The following is a 26,258-nucleotide window of genomic DNA, read 5'->3' as shown; positions in this document are numbered from 1 at the left end:
CTTCCAATCTTCCATTTTACCAAGTTAAAAAAGGAGCACTTTATAAAAGAAGAACATATTTCTATTTGCAGAATTAGAAGAGGCAGTTGAGAAAGCTTGAGAAAAAGCTATTAAACTAAGACAACAAATAAACAAACACAACAAAACAACACAGCAAAACAAAGACAAACATCAAGCAAACAAAAACTTCCCCAGCACTTGGGAGGCAGAGGTAGAGGCAGGCAGATTTCTGAGTTTGAGGCCAGCCTGGTCTACACAGTGAGTTCCAGGACAGCCAGGGCTACACAGAGAAACCCTGTCTCAAAACAAACAAACAAACAAAAACAAATAAACAGAACAAAACAAAACAAAAAAACCACTCACAAACTATACACTATATTATAGTATGTGTGTGTTTGGATTATTGATTAAATCCATTTTTTTATCCCCAGTATTAGTTACTTCCTACCACCATGATAAAATACCACAACCAAAGACAATTTAAGAAAGACTTTATTCTGTCTTATGTCGCTAGAGGGATCGAGTCCATTATGTCCAGGAAGTCATGGCAGCAGGAACAGGAAGCTGCATGATCACATTTTCTTTGCATAAAGTAAACAGAGCAAAAGAGAGGAGTAGAACTGTCTGAGGCTACAAACTCTCAAAGATCATCTTCAGAGAAGTACTGCCCCCCGGCAAGGCTCTACCTTCTGAATCTCTTCCAACAACAGCACTACCAGGGACTAAGTGTTCAACAACATGAGCTTATAGACACTTCTGTTCAAACCACCACCCCTTATGGAAATATAGTAAAAGCAGATGATAATTTATAAGCTTTATGGATTTCATCTTAAGTACAAATTAAAATCATGAGGCCCGTGTGAATTGCTTACCAGTTGATAAGCAACTACCTCAAAAAATGGGTAGGTAAAGGAGAACCATTTATTGCATTTTAGGACTAAAAGATTCTGGGTAACTTTGCTGATCTGGTTAATGCTGGCACTAACTTTCTTGGCTCACTTTCATCTACTGTCATATTTAAAATGAGAAGAGACTAGAGACATAACTGTGACAAGAACGGAGTAAAAACAGGCCTGGTGATGTTAGGCAAACATTTACATTATGGAGTGTCTGCTTAGTGTCCGTTTTATTTGTGTCTAAAGTATCAGAGATTTTATTTTTCACCATAGTGTGTATTGTCCACTGTTTTGAAATTTATATGATTAATAATAGTAAGTGTCCTTCTGAGTTTGATTTTTGACAAAAGAAAACTCCAGCTTAATTATGTGGATTCCCAGTGACTTCAGACTTCCTACCTTGGGTGAACAGGATCCTGTAACATCTGGACATCGGCTCACACAAGATTGATTGCTCTAATACACACTGACAACTTAGAAGTGAAAACAAGTTAATGAAACAAATTATTGCGCTCACCAGCCAATTAAACAACACATTAGCTCAGGTTTTCCTCCCTTGGCTTTTCTCGGATAGCTGTTTAGTAATCATGATCCAAGAGCAGAATGAGGAGCTAAGAGGTATTTTAGCAGAATTGATTGAACATTCTACAGGCATCAGAGTCGATCTAAACTCAAACGTTCTTAACTGGAAGATGGCAAGACTCTGACAGGGCCAGTATTGGTTTTCTAACTTTCTCCACATTCATCAGAATTTTGAATTTGGTGAGAGATAAAAGATAAATGGAGGTGAGTTTGCTTCCCAAAAAAGGGAGACCTAGGTGAACACCTATTCTGTAAGGATTTCTTCCTTTCTCGAGCAGACAGATACTTGAAAATGCTCAATGACCTCTGCATTCAGCTGACACTTTCAAAGGGGTACCAGGAAGCGTTCATGAATAAAAAGATAATTGCACTCTTGTTTTATCGTAACAGAACACGAAGCCAACCAATACCCACACAAATCTCCAAGGTATTTTTGTGGACAATAGGCAGTGACTAGTGGAACAGCTATACTTGAGGTAATTACAGCCTGTGATGAACTACAATGGCCTTATCAGAGAAGAACTTACAGGAGAAAATGAAAGCCAGACTAGGGTTTTGGAAGGTGTTGTGTGATTACTTTCTGTCATAAAAAGGAAGTACTTATGCTTGGGGTTCCTGGATTTCATCAGATGCCAATGTGGCTGCCCATGGAATCCAGCTCTGCTTCTAGAGTTGATAATTAGAAAGCTCCTCTGTTCCATCATTCAGTGCATACTGTCTATTGTACACTATTCACATTTTATTTTTAAGTTTATTTTTTATTTGAATGTATACTTGCATGTCTGTATGCGAATAAGATATATCCAGATGCACACAGCAAACAGAAGAGGGTGTCAGAGCTCCTGGAGCTGGAGTTACAGGTTGTTGCAAATTGATAATGTGGGTGATCAGACATGAACCTGGGTCCTCTGTAAGAACTTCAAGTGCTTTTAATCACTGAGTCATCTCTGAGGCCCCCAATTCATATAAAATAAAACATACTCTTTACTTTTCTAGGAATAACTGAATATTTATTTTTGTGTTTTTTGGTAGTTAATAGGATCAACTTAATATGATCTGGAATCTCCATGGAAACAAGCCTTCAGGTATTTCTGTGAAGGGGTTTCTAGATGAGGTTAAACAGAATAGGATGATTCACCCTACATGTGCTTAAGCAGCACTGTTGTACAGGCTGGGGTCCTGAACTTCATAAAAAGGAGAAAGCTAACTGTATGATCAGATTCTTCTCTGGGAAGTCTGATTTCAGGTACAGCATGACCAGCTGCCATGGGCTCCTGCTAACAGGCTGTTACTGGTGTGACAGACTACACCCCAAATCTTTAGACAAAACAAATCCTCTTTTCATTGTTTCATTTGTTAGATATCTTGTCAGAAACAATGAAAAAAATATGAATACGGCCACCAACAGGCTTAGGTCTATTCTGCAGAATTTTCTAGAGCCCCTCAGGAGGACAGGTATTTTGTCACACTCCCAATGAAGTTCCTGTTAATCTGGGGAAATATTCTTCTACTTATAGTCACTGGCTGGCTAGCCCCTGGAAATGGACTAGTTTGTGTTTCTGGATCTGTTTCATCTGACTAGACATTCTTTTCATCTAAACAAATAGACTTAGGGTCTGAGTACAGCAGAACATGAGTAAATAACTCCAACTTTACATTGTCAAGGTTTTGTAATGTCTCAGGGAAACCAAGAGCCTCTTCCATATCCAAGCCCAATTTCTGGATTAGATCTAATTTGGGAGGCTCTCCCTTAATCTACTTCCCTGAGACTCCTCAGCTTATCTTGGGACCTAGGTTTCAGGGCACATCATAAGGTGCTTTGCAGTGTTTATTGTGGGTCTACACATAAGTCATCAGTGGTGGCACATGTCTATAATTTTCATACTCAGAAGGTAAAGGCAGAAGGGTGTGACATTCAATAATATCTTCAGCTACATGGTGAGTTCAAGTCCAGTTTCTCTTAAAAAAAACTCAACCTAATATAAATTTGCAAATAGATTTACATCATCTTGCTTTTAATATTACAGTTTCAAAAGCAATTGCATGTGCTGTTAGACTGGGTTTTAGAGAGCTTTGAAGTCTGCTGACATTGAGTTTTGAGTAGAGGAATCATTTAATTAAGCCATGGTTTGTAGGTTATTAACCAATCTGTAAAGATCATCATAGTGTTTGAATTCTCTAATTGCAGCAGGTGAAGTTTTATGCTTCCTTTAATCTGGGCAATGTTTATCCTATAACAAGGACAATGTAGCCTCTGCCTGAAGGTATGATGCTAAGCTAGCAGACAGACTGATATCCAGAAACCTGATGGAAATATCTGTGGTCTCTACTTAAAACTCTTCAATAGGAATTTATGTTTTGTGGGGAATTGCAGGCTGGTATCCAGTTGAGCTGAGATCTGAATTCTGATGGTCATAATTAGCCCCTTCATAACACTGTAGGCGTTCCCTCATACTCTTGAAACTCTAGCCCCTGCATAAGTTACCGCCTACCACAGCCCCTACAAGAGAAGCATGGTCAGTAGTCACATAAGCAATGGCCCAAACTTCTGACCTTCAGGCTAAACTCCTCCCTAGCAACAGTGAAGACCATAAAAAGGCATGCTCAGCCCCCACCTCGCTCTCTTACTCTTACTTTCACTCCTTTGTCCTCTCACTTCTCACTCTTCTCTCTCCTTTTCCGTTTCTCTCTTCTTTCCTCTCCTCTCTCCTTCTTTCTCTCTCTTTCTCTCTAGCCTTTCCTCTTTCTTTGTCTCTCTCTGTCTCTCTGTCTCTGTCTCTGTCTCTCTCTCTCTTTCTCTCTCCCCTACCTTCTCTCTTTCTCCATGCTTTCTATAATAAAGCTCTTAAACCATAGAGAATCTCTGCTCCTTCTAGATCCGCTGCGCCAATTTCACCAGTGTTGGGAACCTCTTCCCTTATCCCTTTCTCCTACAACCCTGGTGGCTTTAGCAAAGTAGCTCTGGGGTCCCCAGACAGGGCTGTCCCTTGGACACCCCCTGAAGATTGGGATAGAGGAATGCCCACCCAGGGATGAGTGGATAGTGTAGGTAACAGCCCTTCTACTCCTATGCCTGACTGACCAGAGAATAGAGAAACTCTGGTGGGGGGTGGGCCTCTTTTCTCTTCCCCCACTTCCCCAGCCGCCCCTCCCTTTATTTTGTTCCCAACAATGTTTGACATAAGCTTTTGTTATTTGGTAATGGGTAATGTTCATTAGTGCTTAAATGATGCTGGCATACATAGGACTCATGAATGAACACATGACACAAAACAAAGAAACTATACAATAATACTCATACTCCCTTGCTTCCACACAGAGCAGCATTCGAGTTTCCTGTTGCATTCACTGTTTTAGTGAAGGTTGTAGATGAAAAAGGGTTTCAAAGGTTAAACAAAACAAAATGTTTATCATTTGAATAGCTCAAATTGAGGAGAGAAAGAAGAGGAGAAAGGAGATAGAAGTTATACAGGCCCTGTAGAGTAGCACATAAAAATTGAATAGCTTTTTTAAAAAATGAGCATTGGGAGATATAAGTTTACCTAATGTCTAATTGGAATAGTAGCTTGACTCTTGAAGAGCTTGCCTTGTTCCAAATTTCAGAGGCAGAATCGAAGCAAATTCAGTTCTAGGTTGAACTGGCTTTTACTCTGGATTTCTGATCTGGATCACTTCCATTCTATAAAGTACACTCCCAGACTAAGGCAATGTCAGACTAGGTAAGCAGAGCTTTATAAGCTGTCTGAACAGTGAGACACTGTTGGAATAAGAAAACAACTTTAAAAATGGGTTGGTTGATGTTGGATTACATTTTACTAAAGTTAAATTTTAAGTTTAAATTTTTAAAAAAGTGTTTAACAATTTTATTTTATTTTATTGTTTATTTTTTGAATTAATATAGCTGGCACTTCCTGTTTCCAGGGGTTGACAAAAATCCTGGTCTGTTTATAGTTCTTAAAATTCCCCAATATGAGTGTGTAGGATTTAGGAAGAGTGAGTCTCTTCTTGGTCCATTCTGCCTTTGGGAGTTTTGTGTACTTGCTCAGTCCAAAACAATGAATGGTCTTCCACATTTTTACTTAATGGGTAGTTGTTTTTATTTCCTCAGCACCTGGATTCTATAATCTCTTTTCTTTATCAGTCTCGCCATATGTTTTCTCCTCCTTTTTTTCTCTTCTTACTTATTCTTCCTCCTCCTTATTATTATAATGCTGTGAATTCTAAGTCATTTTCAATAAGTCTTACATGCTTTACTGATGAGCCAGTTCTGATAACCAGGGATTACCTGGACTTCTAGCAAATAAAACCATGGATATTCTAGGATTGAGGAGGTCATTGTGCTGAAAATGGAAATGTTTGAGTAAATGTCAACTCGCATGGAAGAATAGTTTAAGACAGTGCTGCCCGTTTTGTGATTGCTTTACAAGCCTTCTGTAGACATTAAGTTGAAGTGGTTGCTTACATTCTCCAATAACACTAAAGGAGCACTGACATGTCTGGATGTCTAATTAGACACATTCAGCCACTAGCTTGGACAATTAAGGGGCAGAACTTTGTCATTAACAGATTGGTTTGTTGTCTATGGTGAGGCATTTAGAAGTCTGGGAACAATGAACTAATATTCTGGTAGATAAGACTGACTATATTAGGGTTCACAGAAGGACTATTTGTGCATGGTGTGGAGAGAGACTGTCATTGTCTCTTGAATTATGATTTTTTTTCATCACAGCACTTAAAAATATCCGTATGGATGGGGCTAATTGAAAAACATGGGATAGAAAGATCCCTCAGTATGTCTTAGTATTCAAATGGCTTGCCTAGTAAGCATAAGGACTTGGGTTCAAATCCCCCAAATCGAGGTAAAACTAGGTGTCATGGCATTCATTTTTAATCTCAACACTCTATGGGGAGATAGGAAACAGAGACAGGAGAATCCTCAGATACACACAGGCCAGCTAAACTGGTGTGTACAATAGTGAACAACAAAAAACCCATTTTCAAACAAGATAGCAAGGACCAACACCTGAGAGGTTGTCCAGTGACTTTCACATACATATAACACACACACACACACACACACACACACACACACACACACACACACACACACACACACACTCACTCCATCCCCCTCTCTGTCTGTCTAGCTGTCTCTGTCTCTTCTGTGTACACACACACACACACACACACACACACACACACACACACACACACAAACACACACACACACGCATAGATACACACACAAAGATAAATTAAATGAAAAGGAAAACATTAAATTTCCCCCATTCTTCCTTAAAGTACAAGAAATATTAAGTTTTAGATAAGGTTCTAAGCTGTAGAGTGTTTATAGTGCTTAACATAATTTTACTATACATTATGAATCTCTAAAAGGAGATGGGAATGGGTACAGAGTATAGTGACTTCTGAATATGTATACTCCAGGAGACAGAGTTGAGCTCTCGGGTCTCCTGAGGACCCTGTGTTTTAAACACTGTTTAGAAAACAAGCTAATAGCATTCTAAGGATAGCTTAGCTTTTGCAATGTTCTGTAAGGGACAGATTCTTCTCCAAGGGTGGTCCAGCTGTGGCTAATATCCTCCTGTTCTTAGCAGTAGTCTCATGCTTTGTGTCAGGGTTAATTTACCAGACGGTGGAGTTGAAAGAAATATAGCCAGTGATCTTCTTGACCATGCTAACTCATTTAAAAAACATCTAACATTTTAAACCAGTCCTGGATTTTTCTTGGTTCTTTGAAGACCATTGCCAGAGAGAACATTTGGAACATTTATTCCCACAGACATCCTTTGGGTTACATGTGAATATTTCCATCCGATTTGAATCTGTTTTCAAAATAAAGTGTGTTCAGAAGCCGCTTTCAATGTTTGACCAGAGTCCAAATCCCCTCAAAAGACTTTATGAAATGTCATCTATGCGCGGATTCTTGATGTATTTATAATCTCTACTTGCTGTATCTCTCTCTCCAGCATCTTTAGTGTCTGGATATCTATCCCACCGTTCCACTCTCTGGGAAGGAAAGCAACCAATATTAAACACAGTGACAGCCTTCCTGATTCTGCCCTTAGATGCAGGCCTTTTGAGCCAAGTTCTTCATTCTGCCAGCTTTGGCCCATTGCATGAGTGTCAGAAGCTTCCAGACCACATGCAGATAAACAGTGAAAGCCAAGTTAGCTGTATCCAGAATCCCAGTATCCTAACCTTGTGTTGAAAATAAAAATACCAACTACATGAAGGGGAAAATACAATATTGTTCTCTGAAGTATTTTCATGACTAATATTATCTGTCAGGGATAAGGACAGCTGCTCACCCTGAGTACAAACCTTTTTCTTGTCCCAGTGCTTAGGGCATTGTGATGTAGCTCTTTCCTTGCCTGTGATTTGTTAATAGGATTGTCTTTTTCCCTACTAAGAACTGGAGAACAAAGCCCATTCCACATGAGGTTAGTTGAACTAGCTCTTGGAGTCGAAATTGCCTCAGATCATGCACAGGTAGGGATATTTTCTTTATATTTCATTTTATTTTAAGAAAAAAGATTTTATTTCATCTTTTCATGTGTGCATGCTAGTGTCTGTATGAACATGTCCACATGAGTGCAGGTGCCTATAAAATCCAGAAGAGGGTGCTGGTTCTCAACAAGCTAAAATTAAAAGATAGTTATGAGCTGCCTGACATGTGTACATGGAGCCAGCTTCAGGTTTTTAACAAGAGAATCAGGTGCTCTTAACTGAAACACCATCTTTTCAACCTCACAAGGGTTTCTGGGAACCTGCCTTCCTCTTCCTGGCAGTTATAAAGACTCACATGGTCTGAATATAGCCTTAATCCTCACAGATGTGTCCTTCAGAGGGTTTTGTTAACTCCCCAAAGACCTCTCTCTCTCTCTCTTTCTCTTTCTCTTTCTCTCTCTCTCTCTCTCTCTCTCTCTCTCTCTCTCTCTCTCTCTCTCTCTCTCTCTCTCTCTCACTGTTATCCGGGTTTAAAATAAAATCGTTATGTGAAACCTGTTAGAAATCACTGACCATAATGGGTGTTTAATGAATGATATCATCATATGTAAGTATATTCTGGCCCAGCAGTAATTGCTAACATTGGCCTGCCCTGGGCTCTAAAGATGGATGGTGTGATTTCTATTGTGAAACAAATGGAGTATACCACAGAGCATTCGTATTTTAGAAGGGCTTATTTCTCATGTGCTCTGGTTCAGGTCTTGAAGGTCCCTCAGAACATGTACTAGTTGGTGAATTTTTATAGCTTCAACATGCCAGGCTTGTTCTTCCTTTATACATGCCCCCTTACAAAATGAGCTTCCTGCTTTTGGCAGTCTCTGACCCACACTTTATTGCCTTCTGACACCATGCAGCCTTTTCCCACTCCAACTGTCCATTTCATGGGGAAGGGAAGTTGGAGGAAAGAAGGAAGAAGAAAAAGAAGCCAAGGAAGCCTCAAAATGATACCCAAGGACTTTATTCTCTTGGACTGTGGCTCAAGATTAATGGACATGGGTACAGAAGATACAGGACTTGTCATGAGAGCAAGAGGCTCAGAGTTTGATTCTCAGAACCCACAAAAGAATCTGTGCATGCTGACAGGTCCTTATAATTCCAGAGCTCACCAGGTAGAGACGGAAGGATCTGTGACTCTCACTGGATAGCCAGCCTCACCTAATTGAAGAATTCCAGGCTAATAAGAAACTCTGCCTCAGAAAGCCTGGTGAACAGCACCAGAGAAATGGCATCTGAGGTTGACCTCTGGTCTCCCCACTCATGTGTACACATCCACACGTACAGATAAACATACATACAGATATACACAGATGTAAAGATGTTCATAAACCCAAATACATGAACATGCATGCACATACACATGCATGGATATTTATGAATGTACATGTGTATACCCACATATCTATGCATACACATATGCACATGCATATGCTTGTATGCAGTTTTGTGCCTGCAAATGTTCACATACACACAGACCCATACACTTAAACAGAACTGTACACCTACCCACATATAGACACACACATACAGTTGCAGACATGCACCTACAAAAATACACAGGGGTGTCAACCTAATCTTCAATATATTTGTAGAACTCCTTATGATTACTGGAGACAACTGGAAAAGCCTATGGAGAAGACAGGGAGGGAATATTGGAAAGAATGTGGCTCAGGGCTACATAAAAGGGAAGAAGAGATTCCTAAGGAGGGTAACCAGAAAGAGTTCTATTAACTATGAGGAAGTCTTGAATTTGAAAATTTCAGATCTATGCTTGATTCTTCATCTTGCTGTGTGGTATAATCTTGGACAAGGATCTGAAACATTGTGAGACTTGTTTAATCCGTGATAGATATGTGGCTGGTTAGCACACCTACCTAAGAAGATGTTTTGATGGAATCGAATTGAACCGGGCTATATTGGTAAGAATATAGTGGAAATATGTAGCTGTAACATTGTAATTAGGTTATTAAAAGACTACCAACATAATGGTGTTCACAAATAAAGTACTATACTATCCAAGACAGACATCAAACAGACTCATGAATAATATGACAAATTGATTGGGCACGTACTATACCCATGGGAGATATCACCTTATGATTTTCTCTTTTGTTCCTTATACTGATTTGGACTAGGGATGCTTTGAGTGGCCTCAAACACAGTTCTTTTACTGAAGAAAAAAATTAAGTCAGTGTTTGTAAACAAACAATATATACCACACATATGAATTTCCTTCCTCTTAAAATTATCCTTTATGCTCACAGACCAAAAAACTTTGTTTAAAATTTCAATTAGCCTGTTATTTAAAAAATGGAAATACAAGATCTAAGAAATAATACAAAAGAGAAGTTATAGTTTTTATTTAAGAATTTCTTTGTGTGTGGTTCCTGGGTGTGGTGTACATGTATATGAGAGGAGAGTACTTTGGCCCTGTGAAGGCTTGATGCCCAGTGTAGGGGAATGCCAGGACGGGGAAGCAAGAGTGGGTAGGTGGGTAGGGGAACAGTCCCATAGAAGCAGGGTGAAGAGGGGATGGGATGGGGGGATTCCAGAGGGGAAACCAGGAGAAGGGGTAACATTTGAAAAGTAAATAAAGAAAATATCAAAAAGAAAGAAAGAAAGAAAGAAAGAAAGAAAGAAAGAAAGAAAGAAAGAAAGAAAGAAAGAAAGAAAGAAAGACATACATAGATACATACACACACTGATTTGAGGTGAAGATAAATGCATGCCATGCAAGTTCTAGAAGAACTAACTTCCAAGTTTTTCAGTATTTAATTCCAGGTTTAATTAAATCATTTTGCAAGGTAAGTTTAATGAGTGTTCTCAGAAAGGATATTCAGCAGTTTAAAAGGTTTTTCTTAGAGCTGATAAGCATATTTGTTTTCATGTAATTTTTCCTTATTGCATCTGGTATTTGAAAAAAACTCAAAAATAAGTTACTGAATGGATATCAATCTTCAGTCAAGGAAATGTAATTGAAGAAAATACGTAATAAAAAAATTAAAAAAATAAAAATATTTCAGCATTCAAAAAAAAAAAAAGAAAGAAAAAGGTAGGATTCACCTTCTTTGACATATTCTTTGATCAAATAGTATGAGTATATACAGGATTGAATACACATCATTGCTGCCCTGGGTAAGGGCCAACAGTTCTGCCTTTTGTTTTCTCACTTTTTGTTTAGTTATTTTAAATTTAAAAATATTATTAGTGGCTGGGGTGGAGCACATGTCACACCATGCAGATGGAGGTCAGAGGGCAACTTTATTGAACTGGTTCTCTCCTTCCACCTATCTGTGGGCTCTGGGGATTGAACAGCAGTGGCCGAGCTTTTGCTACACGCAGTTTAACCAATGAGTCATCTTGTTAACCATGCTATTATCTATGACTTAAAATGCTTATTTTTACTTTAGAATGAGTGATTAGAGATTATAGTAGATCATGGTTGCTGAGACCACAGTGCTACAGTATTACTGAAGAGTAGGGCATAATATGAGGAATCTCCTATTGTGGGTTTTATAATATCTTAGAAGACTTGAAAATGTATGTCTTGGGCCAAGGAGACAGGTCAGTGGTTAAAAGTGCTTGCTACAAAAGTGTGAGGAAGACAGCTTAGATGTCTTGCACCCAAGGAAAAGCTGGGCAAGTGATGTGGCCACTTCTACTCCTAGCACTTGGGAAGCAGAGATAGGAACTCCACAGGGCAAGATGACTGACTGCCTAATCTTGCCAGACTTAGAGCACTCCATGTTTTGTAAGAGAATCTGCCTCAGCAAATAAAGTAGAAAGTGATAATATAAAGTACTTAACATCAACTTCATTAGTCTATATGAACATACACATGCTCCCATACATTTGAAACCACATATACATGTGTACACACACACACACACATACACACACACACACACACACACACACACACAAATACACAAGGAAATTCAGATTATTTGAAGGACAACTAAGTAAATAAACTCAATTATAATACTTTTCAATCTTATTTACTGGAAATTAAAGAAATACCAGAAATAAGTATTCAGAAGTTTTTTATAGGCTATTACTCAGATGGCTTTGCTGTCATTTTATTTCTGCTTAGAAGACATTCACCATGCAGAGCCATGTCACCTGAACCTGTGCAGAGCTGGTACTGAAGCAAGTGCTGAGTCATCTTTCTGCTTTGAATTTCCTTAATTTAGAATTCTTTACAGAGTGCCTGTGAGAACGTAGCTACTACATTCAAGTCGGCTTATCTACCTTTACCACTGTAGTTGATTAAAGTTTTCTTTTAAAGCATAACAGTACAGATATTGGACTCTGTAAATACTGCTCTCGCCCTGGGAAAGCATTTGAAAGCATCTGGAAACACACAATCTTTCTTCATTATCTCATTGCTCTCCCGGCTCACAGCTCATCTTCTTAGGAAGCACCGCCTTCCCCAGCCCCCCATGAAAAACTAATTCCTTAGACATTTCATGCTAGGAGAAAATAATGAATCCACACATATCACAATTTGTTAACTAAGATAGATATTCTTTTATAAGAAGTTGCAAGGGAAGGTATTTTCGTTCTGTGAATATGCTTGAAGAATCCACTTGGCTTCAGATATTAATGTTGGGTGTCAACAGAGATAGGCTATTAAAATATGAGGTTATGAGCTGATGCCCAAGGAACATTTTTTTAAGTTGACAGGTGGAAGATAAATACCTAATAAACATCTTACTTGTATAGATATACCATCTGTGAAGCCAGGCATATATGTGTTCATCTCTTGATATCTCCAAGGGATTGGTTTCACTAACTCTCTCAGGTGTTAAGTTTCTTATGCTCAAGCCCTGTGTTAGATTTTAACTGCTGTGAGGAGTGACAGACAACTGAAGGATGAGAAGACAGGTTTGGGATCACACTCTGACAGTCAATTCCATTTTTACTTGCTTGGTTTTGCTGCCTTTGAGTCTGATTTTAGACAAAGCATCATGGTGAGGTACCTGAAGTGGAACATACTGGTCACCTGATGATAGCTGGGAAGCAGAGAGAGAAAGGAGGGAGGGAGAGAGAGAGGAGAAAGAGAGGAGAGAGAGAGGAGAGAAAGGAGAGAGGAGAGAGGAGAGAGGAGAGAGGAGAGAGGAGAGAGGAGAGAGGAGAGAGAAGAGAGAGAGGAGAGGGAAGAGAGAGAGGAGAGGGAGAGAGAGAGAGAGAGAGAGAGAGAGAGAGAGAGAGAGAGAGAGAGAGAGAGAGAGAGAGAGAGAGAGAGACTACCCTGTTTCTCCATCAAGGTTACATTCCTTATGACCCACTTCCTTATAGCTATGACAAGGAGGATGGTCAAAGCCACATGGTTTATGGCAAATGCTAAGGTAGTTATAAGTAGTTATTTAGCTGAGTATTGAACAACTCTAGCCCTCAGTTTTATTTCAGGCAGGATTGGATAGTACAGAAATTCTCTCTTATCTGTGATGCCTATGTTCCATAATTCCAATGCCAGGGGAATACTCTCATATTTTGTTTATATGCAATATTTTACACATTTATAAATATATAACAAAGTCATCTTAGGGTTTTACTACTATGAACAGACACCATGATCAAAGCAACTCTTATAAGGATAGCATTTAGTTGGGGCTGGCTTATAGGTTCAGAGGTTCAGTCCATTATCATCAAGGCAGGAACATGGCAGCATCCTTCAGTCATGGTGCAGAAGAAGCTTAGAGTTCTGCATCTTCATCTGCAGGGTGCTAGAAGAACACTGGCTTCCAGGCAGCTAGGATGAGGGTCCAAAAGCCCACACCCACAGTAACACACCTACTCCCACAAGGCCACACCTACTCCAATAAGGTCACGCCTTTTTAAAAAATTATATTGGAAGGCACTACTATAGAATTTTTTTCTTTTTTGAAACCAAATATATTTTAATAGAAAACAAGATACAAAATAACTTTTTTGGGAAAACAAAATTTTCAACCTTCAGCAGACATCACTATTTGTTTTGTCCTTAGATCACGGACGATACTTGTGCGTGTACACACATGATGCATCCCCTGTTCACTACCAACATGGCAGTGATGTGGAAGCAGGTCATTGAGGGAGAAAAAGCCCAACAAGTCACATCTTGGAACAAACAGTTATCTTGAAATCCAGCATTTCTTAAGTCTATCTTGTGACTTATACAAAATTATCCTTTCCTTTCCTTTCCTTTCCTTTCCTTTCCTTTCCTTTCCTTTCCTTTCCTTTCCTTTCCTTTCCTTTCCTTTCCTTTCCTTTCCTTTCCTTTCCTTTCCTTTCCTTTCCTTTCCTTTCCTTTCCTTTCCTTTCCTTTCCTTTCCTTTCCTTTCCTTTCCTTTCCTTTTTTTTTCCTTCCTTTTTTCTTTTCTTTATTTACATTTCAAATGTTATCCCCTTTTCATTCCTGGTATCCCCTCTGCAAACCCCCTATCTCATTCTCCTTTATCCTGCTTCTGTGAGGGTGCTCCCCCACCTAATCACTCCAGTCTTACCACCCTAGTGTTCTTCTATACTGGGGCATAAAGCCTTCATAGGACAAGGCCCCTTCAGTTGTGCTCAGTCTGATGGTTGGCTGCGAGCCTCCCCATCTATATTGGTCAGGATCTGGCAGAGCCTCTTAGGAGACAGCTGTATCAGTCTCCTGTCAGTAAGCATTTCTTGGCATCCACAATAGTGTCTGGTTTTAGTGTCTGAATGTGGGATGTATCCCCAGGTGGGGCAGTCTCTGGACGGCTTCTCCTTCAGTCTCTGCTCCACTTGTTGTCTCTGTATTTTTTTAGACAGTAGCAATTCTAGGTTAAACATTTGGAGATGGGTGGGAGGCCTCAACCCTCAACTGGGGGTCCATGCCTAACCTCTGAATATGGTCTCTTGATGGATTCTGCCTCCCCTTGTGGGGTATGTCAGCTAATGTCATCCCTGTGGGGTCCTGGGAGGCTTTTGCTTTCCTGGCATCTGGGATTTTCTGGTTGCTACCCCCAATTCCTCATTCCCCATTGCTACATATGTCTGTTCAATTTCCTGACCCTCTGTACATCTCCTCCATCTCCTCCCGATTCTTCCCCCCTTTTCCCCCTCCCCATCTTCTCTTCCTCTCAAGTCCCCCTCCCCCTCTACTTCCTTTGATTATTTTGGTCCTCCTTCTAAGTAGGACTGAAGTATCCACTCTTTGGTCTTCATTCTTCTTGAGCTTCATGTGTTCTGTGAGTTGAATTGTGGGTATTGCATGCTCTTTGGCTACTACCCACTTATCAGTGAGTACATACCATATGTGGTCTTTTGAGACTGAGTTACCTCACTAAGAAAGATATTTTCTAGATCCATCCATTTGCCTGTGAATTTCATGAAGCCATCATTTTTAGTAGCTGAGTAGTATTCCACTGTATAAATATACCACACTTTCTGTATCCACTCCCAGGGACATCTGGGTTGCTTCCAGCTTCTGACTACTATAAATAAAGCTGCTACAAGCATAGTGGAGCATGTATCCTTGTTACATATTGGAGCATCTTCTGGGCATATGCCCTGGAGTGGTATAGCTGGGTCCTTAGGTAATACTATGTCCAATTTTGTGAGGAACAGTCAGACTGACTTCCAAAGTGTTTGTATCAGCTTGCAATCCCACTAGCAATCCACATCCAGCAATCCACATCCTCACCAGCATCTGCTGTAATCTGAGTTTTTGATCTTAGCCATTACAACCGCTGTGAGATAGAACCTCAGGGTCATTTTGATTTGGATTTCCCTGATGACTAAGGATGTTGGACATTTCTTTAGGTACTTCTCAGCCATTCAATATCCTCAGTTGAGAATTCTTTGTTTAGTTCTGTACTCCATTTTTAATAGGGCTATTTGGTTCTCTAGAGTCTGCTTTTTGAGTTCCTTGTACATATTGGATATTAGCCCTCTATCAGATGTAGGGTTGGTAAAGATCTTTCCCAATCTGTTGGTTGGCATTTTGTCTTATTGACAATGTCCTTTGCCTTACAGAAGCTTGTAATTGTATGGGGTCCCATTTTTCTATTGTTGATCTTAGAGCATAAGCCACTGGTGTTCTCTTCAGGAAAATTTCCCCTGTGTCTATGTGTTTGAGGTTTTTTCCCACTTTCTCTTTTATTAGATTCAGTATATCTAGTTTTATATGGAGGTTCTTGATCCACTTGAACTTGTGCTTTGTACAAGGAGATAAGAATGGATCAATTTTCATTCTTCTACATGGCAACCACCAGTTGAACCAGTACCGCTTGTTGAAAATGTTGTCTTTTTTCCACTGTATGTTTTTAGATTCTTTGTCAAAGGTCAAGTGACCATAGGATTGTGGGTCCATTTCTGGGTTTTAAGTTCTATTTCACTGATCTACCTGCCTGTCTCTGTACCAATATTATGCAGGTTTTATCACTATTGCTCTGTACAGCTTGATGTCAGGGATGGTGATTCCTCCAAATGTTCTTTTATTGTTAAGAATAGTTTTCACTATTCTGGGATTTTTGTTATTCCAAATGAATTTGAGAATTGCTCTTTCTAACTCTGTGAAGAATTGAGTTGGAACTTTGATGGGGATTTCACTGAATTTGTAGTTCACTTTCGGTAAGATGGTCATTTTTACTATATTAATCCTGCCAATTCATGAGCATGGGAGATCTTTCCATCTTCTGAGGTATTCTTCAATTTCTTTCTTCAGAGACTTGAAGTTCTTTGATACAGATCTTTCACTTGTTTGGTTAGAATCACACCAAGATATTTTATATTGTTAGTGACTATTGTGAAGTGTGTTGTTTCCCTAATTTCTTTCTCAACCTGTTTATCCTTTCAGTACAGGGAGACTACTGATTTGTTCGAGTTAATTTTATACCCAGCCACTTTGCTGAAGTTGTTTATCAACTGTGGGAGTTCTCTGGTGGGATTTTGGGGGTCACTTAAGTATACTACCATATCATCTGCAAATAATGATAGTTTGACTTATTCCTTTCTAATTTGTATCCCTTTGACCTCCTTTTTATTGTCTAATTGCTCTAGCTAGAACTTCAAGTACTACGTTGAATAGATAGGCAGAGAGTGGGCAGCCTTATCTAGTCCCTGATTTTAGTGGGATTGCTTCAAGTTTTTCTCCATTTAGTTTGATGTTGGCTACTGGTTTGATGTATACTGCTTTTACTATATTTAGGTGTGGTCCTTGAATTCCTTATCTTTCCAAGACTTTTAACATGAAGAGGTGTTGAATTTTGTCAAATGCTTTTTCAGCATCTAATGAAATGATCATGTGGGGTTATTTTTCTTTGAATTTGTTTATGTAGTGGATTATGTTGATGGGTTTCCATATATTTAACTGTCCCTGCATCCCTGTGATGAATCTTACTTGATCTTGGTGAATGATCGTTTTTATTTGTTCTTAGATTCTGTTTGTGAGAATTTTATTGAGTATTTTTGCATCGATGCTCATAAGGGACATTGTTCTGAAGTTCTCTTTCTTTGTTGGGTCTTTGTGTGGTTTTGGTACAGAGGTGTGTCTCCTGTGAGCCAGAGTAAGCAGAGGACAGAGGTGCTTCTGCTGTGGGGCAAAACACTACTTTAAAGGTCATGAAAGCAAGTTAGATCACAGCTATAATAATAGACCATTTCACTGGTTTCCATCTGTGCCCTGGAGCTGACACTCTGCCACAGCTCTCTATACTAAGATCCCACTGAGAAAGAGCAGGTCTCCCAGGAGTTCTGACATACCTGGGAGCACAGGTAAGATCACCACTTCTGCTCAAATATCTGGCCCTAGAGGGACCCGCCTGGGGCCCTCAGAACACAGGAACCGAGGAGCAACCTGGGACAGGATCTGTCTGTTTTCCATTTGTGCCTGGAGCTGACCCTGTGCCACAGCTCTCTCTACTCAGAGCTGGTCTCTCCCAGGGAAGCCAGGAACATTGTGGAAGTAGTTATGGGCAGCATAGTAGCAGAGATGGAGCAGAGGTTAAGAGTGTATAGTACTCTTGCTGAAAACCCCAATTGCTTTACAATATCATACTAGTATCACACAATCCCCTTTATCTCAGGAGACTCAGTACTCTCTTTTGGCCTCTACTAGCACCTGTATTTACAAGTATACACAGACACACAGACACATAGACACACAGACACACACACACACACACACACTTAATTTAAAATAAAATTAAAAATATCATTCACTAAAGACAAATATGAGACTACAAACCACCATGGAAATCTTCACTAAATGGTAATTATTTGTCATTTATGACAATATTAGAATTTATTTTAAGGGAAGAGAGATGGCTCTGTAGTTAAGAGTTCTTGCTATGCTTGTAGGGAACTGGAGTTCAATTCCTAGTACCTTGCCAGACAGTTGGTCAGTTATGACTGTCTTCTAATTCTATAATCAGAGGATACGAATACCTCTTCTAGCCTCTGCAGGCATGCATATTAACAAGCTTTCTCCTCCACTCAAACACAAACAAAAATAAAATAGACTCCATTTTGTTTAAGTAAATGTTCTGAGTCTTTTTGTACTGACTGTTGGTTGTGAAATTGTTGAAGGATACTTAATCTTCATATACATACACATACACATTCACTTTCACATACACATACACATATACATATACACACATGTATATATGGCTTCCAGATATCCAAGAAGTAGTAGTAATTTTCTTAAAACTATGAAAAGTTCACCATGTTCTAATGACCTTATCAAGATCTCTTCTTGTCTAAAGAGGCGAGGGAGTGACTTGAAGGTGAAATGCCCCTTTAGCAATCCCTCAGGTGAGGGGGAATTTTAAATAATATTCTAATGATTCATGGAACATTACTATGCCCCATTAGGTACCTACATTACATCTTGGGGCACAATCAATATCTGTCATCTTGCTTATGGCTTTGGTGTTAGAGCATTTCAATTTCATTTTGTAACTCTCATGCTCATGGAACTGTATCTCAAGTGTCATATGATAAAATATTACTCAGAAGAACATATTCATTCCTAAGCATAGTGGGAAATAACTGATAAAGAAGGTGTCTTTCCATCTGGTCAAATCTCATTAAAGTAATGGTATGGCTTATTTTAGGGGTTGGGGGAGGGATGAGAGCAATATCCTAGGAAACCTCTGGATGAATTCATTTTAGAGTGTGTGCCTGTGTGTGTATATGTACATGCACATGCATAGTCTATATTCAAGAGAGTCCTTGCAAGCATTTTCAAACATTCAACTTGGTTGTTACTCAATCTCAACATGGAGAGTTCATGAATATAGTTCTTACTACATACAGAGAGGTACAAGCAACAGTGTGTAGAGGTACAAATTAACTGTGCAGAAACAGTTTTATTTTGTTAAATTAAAAAAGAATGTATTCAGGTTTAGCTATGTGGATTCTTTAGAAAAATCACAAAGAAGCCATGGGTGAGTTAGAGGCAAGATGTCACTATTCTAATAAGAGCAATGAGTTAAATAAGCAACATTTTGAGTTATTTCTACTAAAATAAGAATAACAATTATATAAGCTATCTTCTTGTGGCCATAACAAGGTACCTGAGCAAGGAAATTTAAGGTTCATTGTGGCTCATAGTTGGAGAGCCTAGATCATCATGAAGTGAGAGGAATGGCAGGAGATGTGTCAGGTAGCTGAGGACATAGCATCTGCAGTCAGGAAGCAGAGATAAATGCTGGTGCTCACCCCCACCCCTGGCCTTCCTACTTAGTCCAGAACTCAAGCCCACAGAACAGTGCTATACACATTCAGGTCAGGTTTCCCTACCTCTCTATCCAGTGTAGGAACTCCCTCATAGACACCCCTAGCTTGTCTCCTAGGCAATTCTACATTCATGTTGACAATATTAAGTAAAACACCAACGGACGGCTCTCCTTTTGCTCCCATGGAGGTGATTTGGAGAAACTCAGGCACACCCTACAACCAAAATACCTTCTCCACACAGACTGTTAAGCAGGGACCCCTCAGAGCAGTAGAGCCTGCATTAGAATTCCAAGAACCTGAAAGAATTGAAAGCTTTATAGAGTGACTCATGAGCTGGTGTGAAGTTTTGAAAATGTTAAATGTGTGAATTCTTTCCAAATTCAGATCAGATGAAAATGTGTATTTTGCCCAAAATGAGAGGAAGCAGAATGCTAGGGGACTTTTGGAACACTTTGGAAGAGTAGGTGCCAGGGTCCTCCTTCTAAGGTGGGCTTTGAACTAGGAGACAATACTAAATCATGACTAGGAGAATATGTGTAGTGGGTCCATGAATAAGAGAGAGGCAGAACAGGACCCTGGGAATATATGGAGCCTCAAAGAGGAGCTGAACCTTGAGTTATGGTTGTGTTGCTTTGCATACCTTTTGAAGTGTCCCAAGACAGTCACTAGCAGTGCATTGCTGACTCACAGTGCCTTCAACGCTATTGGCCTCTTTATCTTCTCAAAAGGGTGGGTGTATGGAGTCAACACAACCAACAACATTCTATTTAGGGCCATATATACTAACTATGACAACTACTCTTTCTAACACAGGGAGGAGTTTATCCTACAATGACCTTAAAAACATGACTCCAATTGATATCGAATGCCTAATTATGAAATACATACTTCTAAAAGTGTGTGTGGGTATGTGTGCATGTGCATGTGTGCATGCGTAGGTCAGAGGCTGATGTCAAGTATCACTTCTCAATTATTCTATACTTTAAATTTGAGCCAGAATCTCATGAAACTCTCATGAAACCCCAATTCACAACATTTCCTGACCAACTAACTCACAGTTCCTCCTGTCTCAGTAACTCTATCAGAGGGATTACAAGTGTGTGTTACCACAGTCGTGCTATACTTCAAAAGCTGGTAGTATCACCATTGAGTATACAACTAAAGACAATGACTATCTCACCCAATTCATCAGTAGCCAATAATTCAGCTGCAAAAAGGAGTGAATCCTCTTGAACTATGAGCCCTTTCCTGAGCCATTATTAAATGTTGATAGCTCCCGTCATGTGCTGACCCAGGAGAGGTGACTACAGCTGCTTTGTCTGTGATTTTATGTCTGTACTGACACTGTCATGCCTAAATGACAGCATTTCACAGACTTTCCCTATTTTATAGCTCTTACCTTCTTCCTCCCTGAGTTTTAGAGAGGCATATTAATACTCTGTTTGGGACTAAGCACCCAACTGTAATTTTTGAGCAGCCTTGTGTCTCTGCCTTCATCACTTACCAGTGGTTGTGGTACAGCAAAGAAATGGGCTATTGTGTGGGGGTGAAGGCACATGAATCCTCAGCTAGAAGGATAAATTCTGTTTGGGACCATCTCAATATGCTGCAGATGATTGTAAAGCTTGCAGAGATACACTAGAACTGCCTGCTATTTTTTTCTTTTATGCTAGGCATAATATTGTTTCATGAAATGTAAGATACTGGAACAACAATTTTTATGATTGTTCATCAGTTTCTGTTTTTATAAAGCCTTAGGGGATGGTAGAATACTGTAAACATGTTTTTGAATGCCCGAGGGGGAGTTGGCAACTCTTAAGAGTTTACCTTGGTGTTGCAAAGATATGCATTAGCCAAGTATATTAAAACACATCTCCTATGATATTTTGTCATTTGATATGAATCAAAACCTCTTCCCTCTCCACTAGGACAATAGTGGATACAGTTTTTCTATTACTTTGGACTGACATGGGACTTCGTTGTCCTTGCTGTGGATGGATAGTTTTTCCAGGTTTCCTTTTCATGTCTAAAGTTTACACATTTTATGAAAAATTGTCCTAGTCAACTTCATCATTGAACTTTATACAACTCAGAATCATCTAAAGGACTCCAAATTAGGGGATTGCCTGAAGTATATGTGTTGTGGAATGTCGCCATTATTAATTGCTATAGGACTGCCTACCTGCTCTGGGCAGCCTATTCCTCAGGAAGGTGGTATTGGGCTGTTTAGTGAGCTTAGGAACAAGAGAGGGAGAGAACCAGCAAATAGTGTTCTTTCTTGGTTTGTCTTTCCAGCACCTTCCTGACTTTCTGCGCTGACATCTCTCAGTGATGGACTGGTACAACCTGTAAGATGAAATAACGTGTTTCTTCTCCAAGTTGCTTTGGATCAGAGTGGTTTATCACAGAGACAGAAACCAGGACATAAGCAGAACTTGCTATTTTTTCTCATTTCCTCTGCTCCTTACTATTTCCACCTCATCTTGCTTGTTGCTACGAGACCAATTCTGTTTATATACTGCCTTGCTTTTTGAGAGATTTCTTGTTGAAGAACCTAACCAATTTCTCTGTTGCTCTTGTGAGAGATCTGCATTGCTCTGCCTGAATATCAGGGTCCCTATCTTCTGCATTGTACTTCCTTAAAAAATATGTATTTTCACTTCCAGCTCTTTGAACTACTCCTGTCCAGCTGGGTATGATGATATCATCATGTTGAGGTCATCAAGGATTGCAGGAATTGATTATTTTCCCACTGATTCAAAGAATGAAAGGACAGGAAAGGCAAGAACTCATCACTCAAGACAAATTTTACTGAAAGCAGAGGCTTCTTTATTTCCTGATATATAATTTCAGTACAGTGAAATTTACCCATTTTAATGAGTTTTACTAATTTATTGGATCTGGTAATTGTATACAATCAGGTAATCAACAGCAAAGTGCAAATTTAAAATAACTCTATTACCCCAAAATCCTTTTAAATGTATATTTGCTGACACCTCTGCAGCCTGCACCCCTGCTTAAACACTATTCTGTTTATTTTTATTACTGCAGTTTTGCTGTTTCAAGGATTCTGATGTGAGTGGAAATATCAGTTCAGCCTTTCACATTTGATTTCCTCCATTTCACATAAATGTCCTCAAGATTCTTGTATGCTCTATTTTGTTTATTCATGTTGCTGGGCTAGGACTCCATAGCATGGCTATTTCACAACATGTTTAATGTTCAACAGCTGATGGACAGCAGTGTTATCCCAGCTTGTTGGCTTTATGAATGTTTCTGTTGTAATTATTTTATTTCAGGTCTCGATGTGGTCTGCTTCTCCTTCAAGGGACTTTGTATGACATTAGAAGGAGGCAAAGTCACAATGGAAAGTATAGTGTTTTGGCTTTTGTCTTCTTTGCCTCCAAGGAAAATGATTAGACACAGGCTTCCCTTTTATCTGGCTGATCAGCATCTTCCCAGGGTCGCTCTTACTTATGCCATGGTCCTTTTCCCAGTCATAGCTTAGTGGACTTGGGTCAGCAGTCCATGCAAGTGGGACATATAAATTTTCTCTACCAAATATGATAGTTCAAAAACAGGTGGTTCACTTGGGTAGGCATCAGAGCTTGAAATAAAGGCAAGGTGACAGCTAAGATAGGAGATTTGAGTCAAATACTCAGACAGCAGAGAACTTCACTGAGCTCCAAGTTGTAAATTGAAACTGTCACAAGCGTTAATGTCTAAATATGTAACACACACACACACACACACACACAAACACAACAAGAAAACAAAGAAGGCAACTGCAAAGCAAGGGAGCAATTTGAATATTTTGAAAAAAAAAAGTAGATAAAAGACACACAACATTTCAATAGGCATTGAAGAACCCATGGAAAAAGAAGTGATACATTTATTCTAAGATTGATTTTTTTTATCAAAGAGATGAAAGATAGCAAGTGTTGAAGAAAAGGGAAATGAGAGCTATTACATGTGATGAGTACACAAGTCAGTTAGTACAACAGCCATGAAAAATGGCACAGTAGTGCTTCCAAAAAATAAACAGCACTAAAGAGCTGGTGAGATGATTCTGTTGGGAAAGCACTTGTAGCAAAAGGATGAAGATTGAATTTTGGCCTCAGGACTGATGTAAAAAGTCATATATTACAGGAAATGGCTAGGTGAGGCTCTATATTGTCCATTGCTAGGAGTCTTAGCCAAGGTCACCCTCATAGATTCCTGTGAGTTTACATTGTCCTAGGTCCTACCTTGTCTTCCAGGACTCTTCCTCTATCCCCTCAACCCCTTCCCTCCTGTTCTCATCCCCACATTCTCACCCACTCAGTACCCTCCTTCTACCCACTCCTGATGTCTAATCTATTTCCACTTCTCAGTGAGATTCAAATGTCCCCACTTGGGCCCTCTTTGTTACTTAGCTTCATCGATAAGGCTGTGTTTTATAGCTTGGTTATCCTATATTGAATGACTAATACCCACTTACAAGGGTGTACATACCATATTTGTCTTTCTGACTCCGGTTTTCCTCACTCAGGATGATCTTTTCTAGTTCCAATCAACAGAGGGACTGGGACAACACCAACCCAGCTCTAAAACCTTAGACACACAATTTGTCCTGTCTACAACATGTGCAGAGGTAAAGATGGAGATGGATTTGAGTGAAGGGACCACAAATGACTGGCCCAGCTCAAGACCCATGTCATGAGAGGAAGCAAAGCCCTGACACTATTAATGACACTTATCTATAATTTCAGACAGGAGCCTAATACAACTGTCCTCAGAGAGGAATCACTCAGAAACTGATGGAAACAGATGCAGAGACCCACAGCCAAACACTAAGTTGAGCTTGGTGATTCCTATGGAAGAAAGAAAGAAGGTTTGAAGGAGCCAGAGATGTAGGCATAATTTCTTTCTTTTTTTTATTACATATTTTCCTCAATTACATTTCCAATGCTCTCCCAAAAGTCCCCCACACACTCCCCCCCACTCCCCTACCCACCATTCCCATTTTTTGGCCCTGACATTCCCCTGTACTGGGGCATATAAAGTTTGCCTGACCAATGGGCCTCTCTTTCCAGTGATGGCCGACTAGAAGTTCACTCTCAGTAGTTCAGTCTCATAGGAAACACCAAATACATTTCAGCAGTTGCAGACCAATCCTCTAGGCAGGAAGACAGCATACACAAACCAACAGCTACTGTCCAGTCCTTTCTATAGGCAGACACCAGGCATGAACCAGCAGTAATAGTTCAATTCTGAAGAAAGAAAGTAAAAAAGCTGCAAGGATTGTCAACTTTCCTAAGGTGAAGCCATAGAAGCAGCACACTGCTGCAGGAACCTCACGAGCAGTTCTTGGGCTGGTACTTGGGTAAATTTCTTTCAATGGCATCACTACCACAAGTTGAGCTCAACAATGCTATGTAAGACAAATCAATACATGCATGTCATTAGTGAAGACTAGTGAGGTGGAGCAAACCAAACCCATGTTCAGTGCTTGTCTCTCAGTGTTTGGGTGTCATATTTATATGCATACATTCCAGGTTCTTTTACCTGTGTTTGCTAAAACAAAACATCTTTTTACCTGTGTGGCACAGGAAAATGTCACCGGGCATAACTAACTTTCCAAAGAAACTAGAACTTTCCACTTCACAGAGGGGTCAAGGACCATACAAGTAAACCTACAGAATAAACTGACCTAGGCCCATAGGAGCTTATAGAGACTGAACTGCCAACCAAAGAGAATGCATGGGAGGGACCTAGGCCCTCTGCACTTACATAATAGTCATACAGCTGGATCTTCCTGTGGGACTACTAAAGTGTGAGCAGGGTCTATCTCTGACTACATTGCTTGCCTTTGGATCCCTTTTCCATAACTGGGTTGCCTTACATAACCTAATTTTAAAAAAAGAAGCACCTAGTCTTACTGCAATTTGATAATCCAAGGCTGGTTGATACTCACAGGAGGCCTACTCTTTTCTGAGGAAAAGAGGAAGCAGATATGATGGGGTAGGTGAGATGAATGAAGGGGATGGGAGGATAGGAGAGAAAGGAGATTGAGATCTGGACATAAATAAATAACTTAATTCATTTCTAAAAAGCCACATGTAGTGGTGCATACCCAAGTACTGGGAAGATAGAGGCAGAAGGATTCCTGGGGCTTGCTGGCCAGCCAGCCTAAGGTACAGAGAGAGCACCAGGACAGTGAGAGACAATGCCTCAAAAAAAGTGGTGGACGGTGCCTAAGAAATGACACCTGAGGTTGTCCTCTGTATTCTACCTGCATATGCATAAAGGTGTTTATTTCTATATATGTGTGCACATGCACACACACACACACACACACACACACACACACACACACACACACACACACACACACCAAATACATCAAATAGTTAAGTAAATGTCAAAATTAGCACTATCATATGACATGCAACTAGCTGTCCTACTATTTGCTATACTTGTACAGGAAATACAATCAGTGTGTCAAAAAAATTGAGTCCCATTATTCATGTAACATTAGTCACAATAGCAGAGAAACATAAGGAACATGTGCCCATTCAT

The 26,258-nt window shown here is 39.7% G+C and overlaps 1 protein-coding gene across 1 annotated transcript in view; it reads left to right on the top strand.

The window, feature by feature from the left end:
• Window positions 1–26,258, top strand: part of Dpp10 (dipeptidylpeptidase 10) — a 1,513,678-nt gene that overhangs the window by 47,914 nt on the left and 1,439,506 nt on the right. The gene's annotated exons all lie outside the window — the stretch shown is intronic.

This window comes from Mus musculus, chromosome 1, assembly GCF_000001635.26.
Source record: "Mus musculus strain C57BL/6J chromosome 1, GRCm38.p6 C57BL/6J".
Taxonomy (NCBI): Eukaryota; Metazoa; Chordata; class Mammalia; order Rodentia; family Muridae; genus Mus; species Mus musculus.
This window is presented reverse-complemented; position numbering and strand designations above follow the sequence as displayed.